We start from the raw sequence: 14,291 nt of genomic DNA, 5'->3' as shown, positions 1-14,291 counted from the left end.
TATTAATTAGGAGGTCTTAAATAGAAATTTTACCAATTTCTAAGTCTATGGACAAAAATTGGACATGGATGGAATTTTTGGAAAGTTTAGTAATAAGGGCATTTTGGTCATTTAGGGGTAAAATGAATTAAAATACAAAGTTAAAAGCCAAATTTGCTCATATTCAACCCCATGGCCGAATATAGCAAGGAGAAACCATGGCTAGGGTTTTTCAAGCTTCCAAGCTCGATTGTAAGTCCATTCTAGCCCCGCTTTTCAAGTTCTTTACGTTTTTGGAGTCCCGGTAGCTCGATTAAGCTTATGCTACCAATAATTTAACCTAGGGTTTATATTTGAAAAAAATACTCATAGGTGAAATTTGTGTATTTTGGTGTTTTATGATAGAATATGAGGTTTTAAATTATGTTAGACAACTTGTGCTACTCGGTTTTAAGTGAAAACGAGCAAAAGGGCTTAATCGGTAAAAATACCTAATAGTCATAAGTACATGTTAGAGTGAGAATTTGATGTTGCCATAGAAGGAAAAATGATCAGCATGTCATAAAACATAAGAAAATAGGCTGAAGTTTAATTTACGAGCTTTGGGACAAAAGTGTAGATACGCAAAAGTTTAGGGGCAAAACTTTAATTTTTCCAAAATATGAATTTGGGTCAATTTGAATAATGTGAGTCCTAATTAGACTATATTTTAAATGATAGAGCAAGGAAAACTGAAATTCGGGCTAAAATGGGGAAAATACCAAGTTGTGGACGAAATGGTAAAAGTAGCCATTTTCGCATACGAGGTAAGTTCATATGTAAATGTTGGTAACATAGTTATTATTTTAAATGTTTTTATGTTATTTAAATGATATGATAATTAATATGAAATATTATACTCGTGATAATTGTTTGATAATATGTCAAATTGTGTGATATACTTGGAAAATGTGAAATACTACCGAGTATCGGTATCGGCATTCCGTAGAAGATGGTTGAGACACATGATTGGGAAAAAGGCCCCGTTGAACCTTAAGAATGGATTAGGATACAAATGACATATCACTGGGATATTTGGGCATCCGAACTCGTTGAGTCGAGTCCGAGTTCACTTATGGATACGAATGTCCGAACTCGTTGAGTTGAGTCCGAGTTCGAGAGATGTAACTAGGCATCCGAGCTCGTTGAGTTGAGTCCGAGTTCACTTATGGATGCGAACGCCCGAGCTCGTTGAGTTGTGTCCGAGTTCACTTATGGGTGGGTTACATGGTAGCTTGGCTACATATGTGGCACTTATGTGCAAACTTTCCATGTATCCACATTATATTTCGATGTGTTCAACGGGTAAAATTTTACTCAAGCGGAGGAATACTCGAGATGAATGGGACGTATTGGTAAGTATTGTGAAATGAATACTTTGAATAGGTATGTACTTAACCCTCGGGTTGAAAACTCGATATAACAACAATATGGTAAGATGATAAATGAAAATGTGATATGAATGTCTCGGTGATGATTATGCAAATGATGTTTTATGTTTGCTTATATAGTTATGTTACTTGCTATTTGCATGTGAACTTACTAAGAATTTATGCTTACTCCCTCCTTTTCATTCCTTGTAGTATTGACAAGCCAGCTCGGAAATCGGAAACGGTCGGAGGCACGCTCACACTATCCGTATACCATCTTGGCATAATGGCTTGTATATTTTGAGTATGGCATGTATAGCATTATAATCATTTTGTGTATATGGTCTTATGATATGGTTATTGAGTGGTATGGAAATTCTTGGTAATGATTAGCCATTGGAATGGCTAATCATGATCATATTTGGTGTTATGTATGCTAAATTGCTAGCTAATCCGTGGAAACCATGAAATAGGTAAAATTTATCATAAAATAGATTCAGACAGCAGCAGTGACGTGAGTTTGAAAAATCACTAAAAATAGTAGAGATACAATTAGATGATGAATAATATATGGAATTGAAGAATTATGAGTCTATTTTCATATGGATGGAACAAAACAGGTATATGAGTTATACTTTATGAGATGTTTAAATTTTTGTAAAATAGGGCCAGAGCAATTTTTGGATCCCCTGTTCTGACTTTGGAAATTTACCATAAATTTTTCAAATATAATTAGAAGTCATAATTTATATGTACAGATTCATTATTGAGTCTAGTTTTATTAGAAGCAAACGGTATAGTCATTGAAACTCTGTACAGGGAGATATTTGATTCGTAATACACAGAGGTCAGAGCAGTCAAACTACTAAATAGGGGAGACTTTAACTACTAAACTGTATTAATTTGCTTGACCAAAAATTCTATAAAAAATTAGTAATAGATATATGAGTCAAGTTTCAGGGAAAATTTACAGAATTGGATTTCGAGTTTCGTAACTCGAGATATGAATTTTTAAGGGACTATGACGTAGATTGTTAGCTTGACTGAAAATTTTAAAAATAAATTGTTTGAGCTGTTTAAGTAATGAATTAAGTCTATTAACACCTCGTGTTCGAATCCAGCGACGGTCTTGGGTACGGGGCGTTACACGTGTGGTCATTATAACATGGCCGTGCTGATGGCCTGTGTGACACACATGACCTAAGCATCTAGGGACACACCCGTGTCCCATGCCTGTGCAAATTAAATTTTAAATTCGAACCTACAGGGGTTTGCACACAGCCTGATACATGCCCGTGTCCCTCACACGACCATGACACGCCCGTGTTCCTCACACGGCCATGACACGCCCATGTCCCTCACACGGCCATGACACGCCCGTGTCTTAACCCATGTCTAAAAACCTTGACATTCTATTTCTGACGTCAGCATCCAATTTAGGGCACACGCCCGTAGCCAGAGGCCGTGTCCTCCACACGGCTGAGACACAAGAACGTGTCTCTTCCAGTGTGTTTACTACCATTCATATTGACTTGCAAATTTTTACGTGTAGGGGACACACGGCCGGATAACACGCCCATGGGGCTGACTGTGTGTCACAGACGGCCTAGACACATGCTCGTGTGTCTACCCGTGTGGACAATATAAGGCTATCTACCAAGCCTTTGCCACCCTGAAACACATTCTAGTATCAACCAACATATCAAAGGTTAACTTAATATGATTTCTCAACCAAACGGCCATAGTTAAGACCTTTATACATTTCATATATTCAACCATACCAACAATTTCACATTCATGAAAAGCTAGCTTGCATTCATATAATAACTTCCAATATTAGCCATTTTCCATGGCCTTATACAAAATGAGTCAAATGGTAAAGTAAGCCATCACATTTGGCCAATTAACAATGACACAAAACTCAAAAGTCTATTTCATATTCAAAATGATAAATCTAATTATACCGAGTGCTTCAGCTGATAGTGTAATCGATGCCTCCGACGTCTGTTGATCCTCGAGCTAGTTAGGCTGCACTATAAGAAAATGGAAAAGAGAGGGAGTAAGCATAAAGCTTAGTCATGCAAATAAATATAACAACAACTTTACCATTCATCATCATGCTTATAGTACAAAAGTAGACATAAGCACAACTTACTCATCACTAATCAATACAATTCACATAGTATAAATTGAGCTCACGTCTCATACATTTCAAATAGGTACCTATACCACTCACATTCCCGTTTAACTTAAGTTGTAACTTTCACTGTGGAACCATTTGGAAAGCTATCGGATATTCATTAAGCCTCAAACATAGGGTATAATGCCGATGCCATGTCCCAGATATGGTATTACACTGGCTCATCTATCAAGTCGATGCCATGTCCCAGACATGGTCTTACACTGACTATCGAAACCGAGGCCGATGCCATGTCCCAGATATGGTTTTACACTAGCTCTCACATATGGGTCTTACATTGACACATCTCATAGCCGATGCATGTCCCAGACATGTCTTACATTGGCTTAAATCTTGAGGCTGATGGATGTCCCAGACATGTCTTACACTAGCTCTCGTCTCAATGCCGATGCCATGTCCCAGACATGGTCTTACACTGTCCCTCATAATGTGGCCGATGCATGTCCCAGACATGTCTCACACTAGCACACAAATAACCCGAATGTCATGGCATGAATATCCGATTTATTTCCTAAGGTTCAAACGGGAGTTCTACTATCTAATATTCATCTTTCATAATCATTTCCACAAAAAATAAATTTATGCTATATCAATTCAAACACATGTGATAACAATGTAGTTGTATTATTTACATACAACTTACCTCGAATTACAAAATGTAGACGACTAGTTCAGCTTAGTCCACTTACTTTGCTTTTCCCCGGTCTAGGCCCGAATTTTGTAATTCTTGATCTATAATGATGAAAATTCACAAATTTAATCATTTTATTAATCTAAGTACTCAAAAATTTAAAAATTGGACAAAATGACCATTTTTCCCCTAGACTTTTGCAAAATGACCATTTTACCCTAGGTCCATAAGTCGATTTTTATCGAACTTCTTCATATCTTAAGCCTAGCTGAACCCTTTTACTCTTATAGAAACTCAAAATTTCCATTATTTCTCACATTTATCATCTAATTTTCAACTTATGCAAAATGGTCCCTAGTTAGGGTTTCCATGAAAACTACTTCACAAAAGTTGTTTATTACACCACCATAACTCATTTTATTCCATAAAATTTCAGAAAACAACATGAAAACACTCATGCTAAAACCTTATACTTTCAACCATTTTGTAAAATAGTCCCATCATTTGAAAGCTCATGCTACAAGGGTTCCAAAAATACAAAAATTATCAAGAAAAGTCATCAAAACCACTTACTTGTAGGGAGATTAAGTGGCTGCAATTTTTCATTTTTCCAAAACCCTCCTATGGTTGATATTTTTGGTCAAGAAGAAAGGATGAATGAAAAAGATGAAGGCTAGGCTTTAGGGTATTATTTTCTCACACATCAGGTAATCAAATACCTAACATTTTAACTATTTTATTTTCTGTCTTCTGGCTGTCCAAGCCTCTCTAAAGAGTCTAATTGCCCTTTAAATACCCCCAATTTAAGTTTCGTGGCAATTTAACACCCTTAGCTATCAAATCAAGACTTTTGCACTATATGCGATTTAGTCCTTTTTCGTAATTAAGCATGAAATCGCTAAAATTACTTCACCAAATTTTTCATGCACTAATATAAACATGCTACAACTCTAAAATAATAATAAAATAAATTTTTCAACTTCAGATTGGTGGTATCGAAACCATCGTTTTGACTGAGCCCCAAAATCGGGCTGTTACACTAATAATGGAAATATGCATCGGAAGTGGGCGAAATTTCGGTAAATACATATGTGTTGAATTGTGGAATGTGATATTATTATGACAAGTAATATGTGAGAATACTTGTATATGATAGATGCTGTAACGATTTTAATGCACACATTTGTGGTCGGATATATGATGACTCAATGAGCATTATTGTGGCACTTAAAGTGCAATTAAATGTGAATTCGATAAGCATGCATTGTGTACAAGTTTGTGATGTAAATTGATGAATATGAACAGATGTTTTACACTAAATCATTAATTAAAATTGTATAATTGTGGATATTTTGGCCTTGTGATCTCTTGAAACAGTTGGATATAGTCGGCATGCTATAGGATTGTGAATACTTACCCTTGTATTTTGTGATTTGGGCACCGAGGCCCTAGGATAGTTTGGAGAGATAAAGGAATGTGAGCCAAGCTCCTTTCACCAGGATATGTTGGTGTATTGGAAATTGTTAGCTAAATGCTACGCTTTTAGGCTATGATCGACTTTACGAGTCATTTAGTGTGTTAGAGATCTGTGTATCCGATGTGTGGTGATAGAACTCACTTTGATGTTTCATAACCTTAAGTGCTAAATTATCGTTTAAATGTGAGCTTATATATTGTGACAATACGATGTCAGATGGATGCATAAACATGCGAATAATATGCTAAATAAGTTTATTTAAGTTTCATGAAAATGTTAGTATGTTTTTATAGTAAATTACGTATGTAATTGTGGTTTGGGTAATTTTCATTTAACTTATGAGTGCATGTGAATATATAAGCTAGACTTGTGAGTTATTAAAGCATGTATGCGTTGTATGTCTTGACGAATTATTGTAAAGTGAGTTATTTGTATATAAGTTGATTGTAGTTATACGTAAGAATATATGCTAGTTTTATAATTTAATGAAGCATGAATATATTATGGTGACTTGTTTAGAATATGGTTGTGGATGTGTTATAGCATGCTTTTATTTAACCTTTGATTTGTGTATACATTATGGTTATTTCGACATTCAATGAGCTTGTTTAAGCTCACCCACTCTCTAACCATTGCAAATATTTAGCTTTTGTGGTGTGAGCAATGTGGGGATACCAAGGAAGTGATCCAAGTTAGGCTTTAGTATTTGTGTAGGTAGTATTCATATTATTCTTTGAACTATGGGGATAAGGCAATGTGGTTAGACTTTGATTGATTATTATTATGGTCCTCATGATATTTTATGAGTTTAGTTTTCTAACACTTTAGATGGATGTTATAATTATTTCATTGGTATTGTTTTCGTTTGAATATTTACTATGATGAAGTGTCATGAACTGTATTTATGGTCAATGGACGTTGAATAATGTGGTAGATTTGTTGTATAAATATTGTCATAATGTTTTGGATGTTTTCATTGTAACAGCTTGATTTTGGGCCTAATCGGGACAGTGATTTTGGAACCACTATTTCAAGGCCAAATAAATTATTTTAATATTATTTTATGTGTCATAGCATGGTTATACAAGTGCATGAAAATTTTGGTTAATTAATTTTAGCGATTGTGAGCTTAATTACGAAAAAGGACTAAATCGCATAAGGGTCAAAAGTTTTTTTTTGCTAGCCAAATGTGTTAAATAGCTAGAGAACCATAATTTGGGGTATTTAAAGTGCAAATAGGCCTTTAAATTAGTGGTGGCTGGCCATAGGGAATAATAATTGACAAAATAGTCAAAGTTGGTAATGGTTTGGTATTTGGTGACAAAAGCAAATACTAATAAAATAAAACAAGTGGTCATTTCTCTTTTCCATTTCCTTTCTCTGCCGAAATATTGAAGGGGAAACCTCCATGGAAGCTTGAAATTTTCAGCCACTTGCAACTCTTACTAGTAAGCCATTTTGATGGTCATTTTTGTTGATTTTTTGTTTTTGGGACCCTTATAGCATGAGCTAGCTAATGGGGAGATTATTTTGCAAAATGGTTGAAAGTATAGGGTTTTTCCATGTCAATCGTTATGTTGTTTGCTGAATTTTTATGGAATAAAATGAGTCATGGTTGTGTAATAAACAACTTTTGTGAAAGGATTTTCATGAAAACACCTAAAATGGACCATTTTGTAAAGATGACAAAATGAGTGATAAGTATGAGTAATAATGAGAATTGTGGGCTGCTCCTATTATAAAAGGAATTCAGCTAGGCTTGGGTAGTGAGGAAAATCGATAGAAATTGATTTACGAGCCTAGGGGTAAAATCATAAATTTATGAAAGTTTAGGGGCAAAATGGTCATTTTGCCAAAGTATAAATTATGAAATGTATTGGTTAATATGATGATTAAAATAGTGGATTTTATCATTATAGATTAAGAAAATTGAGATTCTAGCTTAAATCAGAAAGCACGAGGTTATGGACTAAAATGGAATAATTGGCCGAAATTTTCATTCGAGGTAAGTTCGTGTGATAATAATAATGCAGTGTTATAATTGAATATTAAATGCTTTATTGTTATGATTATATAAATTGTATGATTGATTATACGGATATTTTTTATGAAGATTCGACAAGTAAGTACATAAGCAAATAATGTGATGTTGTAGCATATTTTAATGCTTTGATAATATGTACATTTAAATGTTTTATTACTATATGAAAGTATGAAATGTATGATGGAAGAATAAATGACATTATGAGCAAGTGTGTCAGGAATAGTATAGGATACACGGGATATGTCATGAAAAATAATGTGGTCTGAACTCATGAGTTGTGTCTGAGTTCATGAGATAAGCGATATATGTAATGTGGGTCCGGGTGCTAACTATGTGATCATACCCGTGAGTAACTCGCTGAGCGAGCATATCATGTTAATGCTTTGGGGTCCGGGTGCTAACTTTTTGTATAGACTCGTGAGTAGCTTAAATGCGAGCATGAAATAATATGTGGTAGCTTTAGCTGCATACATTACGCGCTATGAGTTGGTTCTAGCTACGTATATGGCACTATGTGCAAGTTTCCTTGTATCCATTAGTGTTCCTAGTGTTCAACAGGTAATTTAAGGAAAGATTTGATGATGGTCCCAATGAGGTATGTCATTGGTGAGAACAAACTTGAGTTATGTTACGAATGAGTACAGGTATGTACAAAAACTCAATTGAATATGAAATCCACGAACGGTAAGTCCATGAGTATTGTGAAATGATGTTGTGTTAATTTGGTGGACTAAGATATATGTTTATAAATGCATAGATTTCTAATTTAAAAGAAATGAAGGTGTGATGAACTTAGTCATCATCATTTTTGAACTAACACTGTTTTGGACAGTAGCTGTAGTCCAACTTTGAAAATTCACCAGAAATTGTGGAAATTGAATTTGAGGCTAACTAAAATATGAAATTAAATATATTGAGTCTAGTTTCACATAGAAGAAACGATGTAAGAAAACGAATATCAGATTATGATATTTTTAAATTACTGTGAGGAAGAGTCAGAATGATTTCGAAATCCCCTATTATGATTTGATGAAATCATTAAAAATTGTAAAAAAATAGTTATGAGTTATAATTTATATGTTTAAAATACTTAATGAGTCTATTTTCAAGAGAGATAGATAGGAACATCATCCGAGTCCCGTAATATGAGATAATTATTTTTTAGTGAAGAGGGGTCAAAACTATTAGACAGCGAAAAATGGGTAATTTTAAAGAATAAAATGTACTTATTGGCTAGACTAAAAATTTTAAAAATTTTATGGTGAGAATATATGTGAGCCTAGTTTTAGGGAAATTAGCAGATCTTAATTTAGAGTTTCGTAGCTCCAAATATAAATAAATTAGTAACTATGACTTGAGAAAAACAACATGACCATAAAATAAGTTAAGGTGTAATTATAGTTGTATTACCTTGAGAAGCATGTTGGTATATTGCTTATTATTTGATACGTGATATTCGCGACAGGTTTTAAAAATTTATAATTAAGTGTTCTTGAAACTAACAATCATCACGATGAAGGTAAGTGCACCTATCGAACAGTAGTATAGCTTTAGCAAGACCGGATTGTCGAGCCCAAAGGAACCAAGAGTACTAGTAAGTACTTTCTTTTTATTATCTAGCCTAAAAATTAAGGGATTTGTTTATCTAAATTAATTATCTAAACTAAGAGTGCACAGAGAGAAATTGGGGAAAAGCTTTTGGGAAAATTCGATTGATTTAGACAATACCCAAGGAAAAATCCACCTAGACTTCACTTGTTATTTGACTTTGAATCAGCCGATTTATTCATTTGACTTGATCTGTTGAAATCCCTAAGTTATATTATTATCCCTCTCGAGACTAATAATGTCTAACCCTAGGTTGATTAATTGAAATCTCTTTCTAATTAACACTTAGTTTTGCATTAACTCGATATATGGATCCCCTTATTAGGTTTCACCCTAATCCGGCAAAATCTTATCACCCTATCTCTAGACGTGCAATCAACTCCGCTTAATTATGACAAATTTACTCTTAGACAGGGTCTATTGCTCCTCTGAATAAGAGCATTAACTCGAATCAATATCCTGGAATATTAAAACAAGAAGTAAGAACACATAATTGAGAACAAGTCAAATATTTATCATACAATTCATATAATAATAACAAGATCCGTCTTAGATTTCATTCTCCTTAGGTATTTAGGGGGTTTAGTTCATAATTATAGAAGAAAACATCTCAGAAGAATAATGAATACAAAACATAAAGAAAACCCAAAAACCCTGAATGGAAATTGAAGGGAGATCTTTAGTCTTAATGATGAATCCGACTTCTGAGATGGACCAATCGGCTTCCCTTGAGTAATTCCTTGCCTCCTACTCTGCATCTCTCCTTCTAAGTGCCTGATCAGGTGTTTAACTAGGATTTAGAATGCCTAAGAGCCCTCAAAATTGGCCTTTTTCGAATAGGGTTATACTTGGGCTCGGCAGGGCCAGTGTGCGATTTCTCCAGCCAGTGGTCAAGGCTGCTAAATAGGCACGGACGTGTAGTCTACCCGTGTAAGTCATTCTTCAATCCTGCCAAAGAGACATAGCCATGTGACACGCCCGTTTGAGGAAGTCCAGGCCGTGTTGATTTCCCATGTGGGTCTATTTTCTCCGTTTTCGGCCCGTTTCTCGCTCTTTTTACTCTCCTATGCTCACCTAAGTATAAAACATGAAATTAAAGAATTAGGAGCATCGAATTCACCAAATCTAAGGAGAAATCATCCGTAAATGTGTTAAGCATGAGATAAAAATATGTATAAATTACGGTTTATCATTATTTTCATATGGACTTACTAAGTGTAAAGATTACTCCCTCCTTTTCATTTCTTCAGTGTTGTCAGGCTGGCTTGGGGTTAGAGATTGTCGGAGGTAGCATCACACTATCAAGCTATTACCATTGGGGTATTGATAAACCTTAGGTCTATTTGAGTGAGTGGCATGTATAGGAACTTAGTTATTATGATGAGTATTCTTTTGATTTGATCAAGATGTTGGCTTAAATTGATTCGTTGTGTTTAGCCATAAGACGTGGCTTATATGGGTGATGGCTTGCAAGCCTATTTATCCAAGCTATGTATTGATGCCTTGCGATGTGGTCATGTGATTATATTTGTTTGATATGAATAGTTAGTGTTACGGTGTAACACCCCTTACCCATGTCTGACGCCAGAACATGGTATAAGGCATTACCGGACTTAAACATACACATTCATGCAAAAACCTGGCCATAAAATCTCTTTTAATTCAAAACCTTGCCAAAACATGCATGTCGTCCCTTATTTGGGTCTACAAAGCCCAAAACATTCATCAGAATCTATTCGAGACTAAACCGAGAATTTTGAGAAGTTTCAGGAAAACTTAAAAAGTTTTCACATGAAACATGGTCACACGCCCAGGTGGACATAGGGACACGCCCGTGTGCCTTTGGCACGCCTGTGTCTTCAGGCCGTGTAACTCTCTATTTATGACGTCAGCATGCACATCGAACCATATGACCGGGCCACACACCCATGTCTCCAGGCCGTATACCTCATACGATTGAGACACACGGCCGTGTCTCAGCTCGTGTGGCTAACACTTAGGCTATTTTCCAAGCCTTCATGTTACCCATAATCTCTTACAACCTTATGCACATCAAAATCAAAAATAGTGGCATCATTTTAGTGATTAAACACTCTTTATTAAGACATATCCTTAACATTAACATGTCCTCTTACAAGTAATGGATCTACTCATGCAATACCAAGTCTAGATTCCTTATTTCATATTCATAAGACTTGTCATTTTGATGACCACTTTTACCATTATACTATGGTTACCAACTTATCCATCAAGTACTCAAGTTCAATCATTATCACGTTGTGTTTATAATGTGTGATTACTACATGGCTATGACTGCCTCAATTGGTCATAGAGCATACATCTAACACACATGTCATATTACTAACCATGCATGGCAAACAAACATAATCACCTTATAAACATTAGACATGACATGAATAGCTAGGCTTACAAGCCAAAATCAATATAAGCCGCATCTCATGACCGTATACATATAACTCATTATAAGGCAACACATTTGGCCAAAGCAAAATAATACATGTCAATCAACTAGATCCTTATACATGCCACTCACTTGAAATTTCTAATATATACTTTATTATTCCAAAGGTAGCGACTTGATAGTGTGATGCTGCCTCCGACTATCTCCAACCCCGAGCTAACTTAAAAACACTAAAGGAAAGGAAATGAAGGGATTAAGCTTTATAGCTTAGTAAGACCGTATGAAAATAATAAGCAATTTATCAACTTGCTTCTCATGGTAATACAACCCTATTTGCATTTTTACTCATGTTCCAGTCAAGCTATTTTCTCAAGTCACAGTCACTAAATTATATATATCTGGAGCTACGGAACTCCAAATTAAGTTCTGCTAATTTTCCCTGAAACTAGACTCACCTATATTCTTACCATAAAATTTTCAAAATTTTTGATTTAGCCAATTAGTACAGTTTATTCCTTAAAATTACCCTTTTTCGCTATCTAACAATTTTACTCCTTTTCACTAAAATTAATTATCTCATATTACGAGACTCGAATGATGTTATTGTATATTTCTGTTGAAAATAGACTCATAAAGAATTCTAAGAATATAAATTATAACTCATAATTATGTTTTTAAAATTTTCAATGACTTTCTCAAATTAGAACAGGGGATTTCGAAGTCATTCTGACTCTGTCTTACAACAATTAAAATATTTCATAATATGAAACTCTTTTGCTTACACCATTTCTTGTATGTGAAACTAGACTCATTAGGATTTAATTTCATATTTTATTCAGCCTCTAACTAAATTTCTACAATTTTGGGCGGATTTTTAAAGTCGGACTATGGTTGATGTCCAAAACTGTTTCAGTGTAAATTAACGATACTACGTTTATCACATCATATTAATTCATTTAGACCACATTGGTAAGGTTACATATTCATACATCATAAGTATAGACCTATAACCACAAGGTCATCACAAAATCATTCTCATACGCATGAATTACCTATTTACATTTTTACTAAATGTGCATCATAAACTGAAATTATTTCTCATGAGCTTGGCATACATACCTGTGTTACTCAACATGCTCATATTCATTCCTTACTAATCATATAACATGAATTGAGTTCACATCTCATCAATTTCATGTAAGTACCTGCACCACTCACAATATGGTCATAGCCTTTCTCATTTAGCTTAAACCGTAACTCTCACCGTTGAACCATTCAGAAAGCTATCAGATTTTCACTAAGCCTCAAACATAGGGTATAATGTCGATGCCATGTCTCAGACATGGTCTTACACTGGCTCATCCATCAAGTCGATGCCATGTCTTAGACATGGTCTTACACTAGCTCTCACATATCTGTGCCGATGCCATGTCCCAGACATGGTCTTACACTAGTTCTCACATATCCGTGCTGATGCCATGTCCTAGACAGGGTTTTACACTGGCTTACATCTCAAGGCCGATGCATGTCCCAGACATGTCTTACACTAGCTCTCGTCTCAATGCCGATGCCATGTCCCAGACATGGTCTTACATTAGCTCTCATAATATGGCCGATGCATGTCCCAGACATGTCTTACACTGGCACACAAATGACCCGAATGTCATGAAATAAATATCCGAATTGTTTCTTAAGGTTCAAACGGGAATTCTACTATCTCAATATTCATCATACATAATCATTTCCACAACCAATAAATTCATGCTATATCAATTTAAACACATATAATAACAATGTAGTTGTATTATTTACATACAATTTACTCGTTTCAATGGAATATCACATGCCATCAAATCTCCAAGCATTCAATCAACACATAAATGTTATTTACATTTGACATCACTTTCTCATATACAATATCATCAACATAAACTTTAACACAATCATGGCAAGATAGATTTTCAAGTATAATAACAATGGCATAAATATCATGCTAATTTAATCACACGGACTTATCTCAAATGCAATTTCGGCTAATTATTCTCTTTTTGTCTTTAACCACGCACTTTCTCGATTTAAGCCCAAATCTCAATTTTCTTGATCTAACATGATGAAATTCACTCATTTAATCACTAAATAAATTTGGACAATCAAAATTTACATTTTTGGCAAAATGACCATTTTGCCTCTAGACTTTCACAAAATGATCATTTACCATTAGACCCGAAAATCGATTTTTATTGAATTTCCTTATTAGCGAAGCCTAACCAACCAATTATTACTCTTATGACAACCCCAAATTTCCACTATTTCACACAATTACAACCTATTTTATAACTTTTACAAAAATGGCCCTTTTAGGTGTTTTCCATGAAAATCCTTTCACAAAAGTTGTTTATTACACAACCAAGGCTCATTTTCTTCCATAAAAATTTAGAAAAAAAACATAAATCCTTTCATGGCAAATCCCTAGACTATTAACCATTTCAAAAAATAGTCCCCCCATTAGCTAGTTCATTTT

The sequence above is a fragment of the Gossypium hirsutum genome, chromosome A01, assembly GCF_007990345.1.
Source record: "Gossypium hirsutum isolate 1008001.06 chromosome A01, Gossypium_hirsutum_v2.1, whole genome shotgun sequence".
NCBI classification, from domain to species: Eukaryota; Viridiplantae; Streptophyta; class Magnoliopsida; order Malvales; family Malvaceae; genus Gossypium; species Gossypium hirsutum.
Note: the sequence above shows the minus strand (reverse complement) of the source record.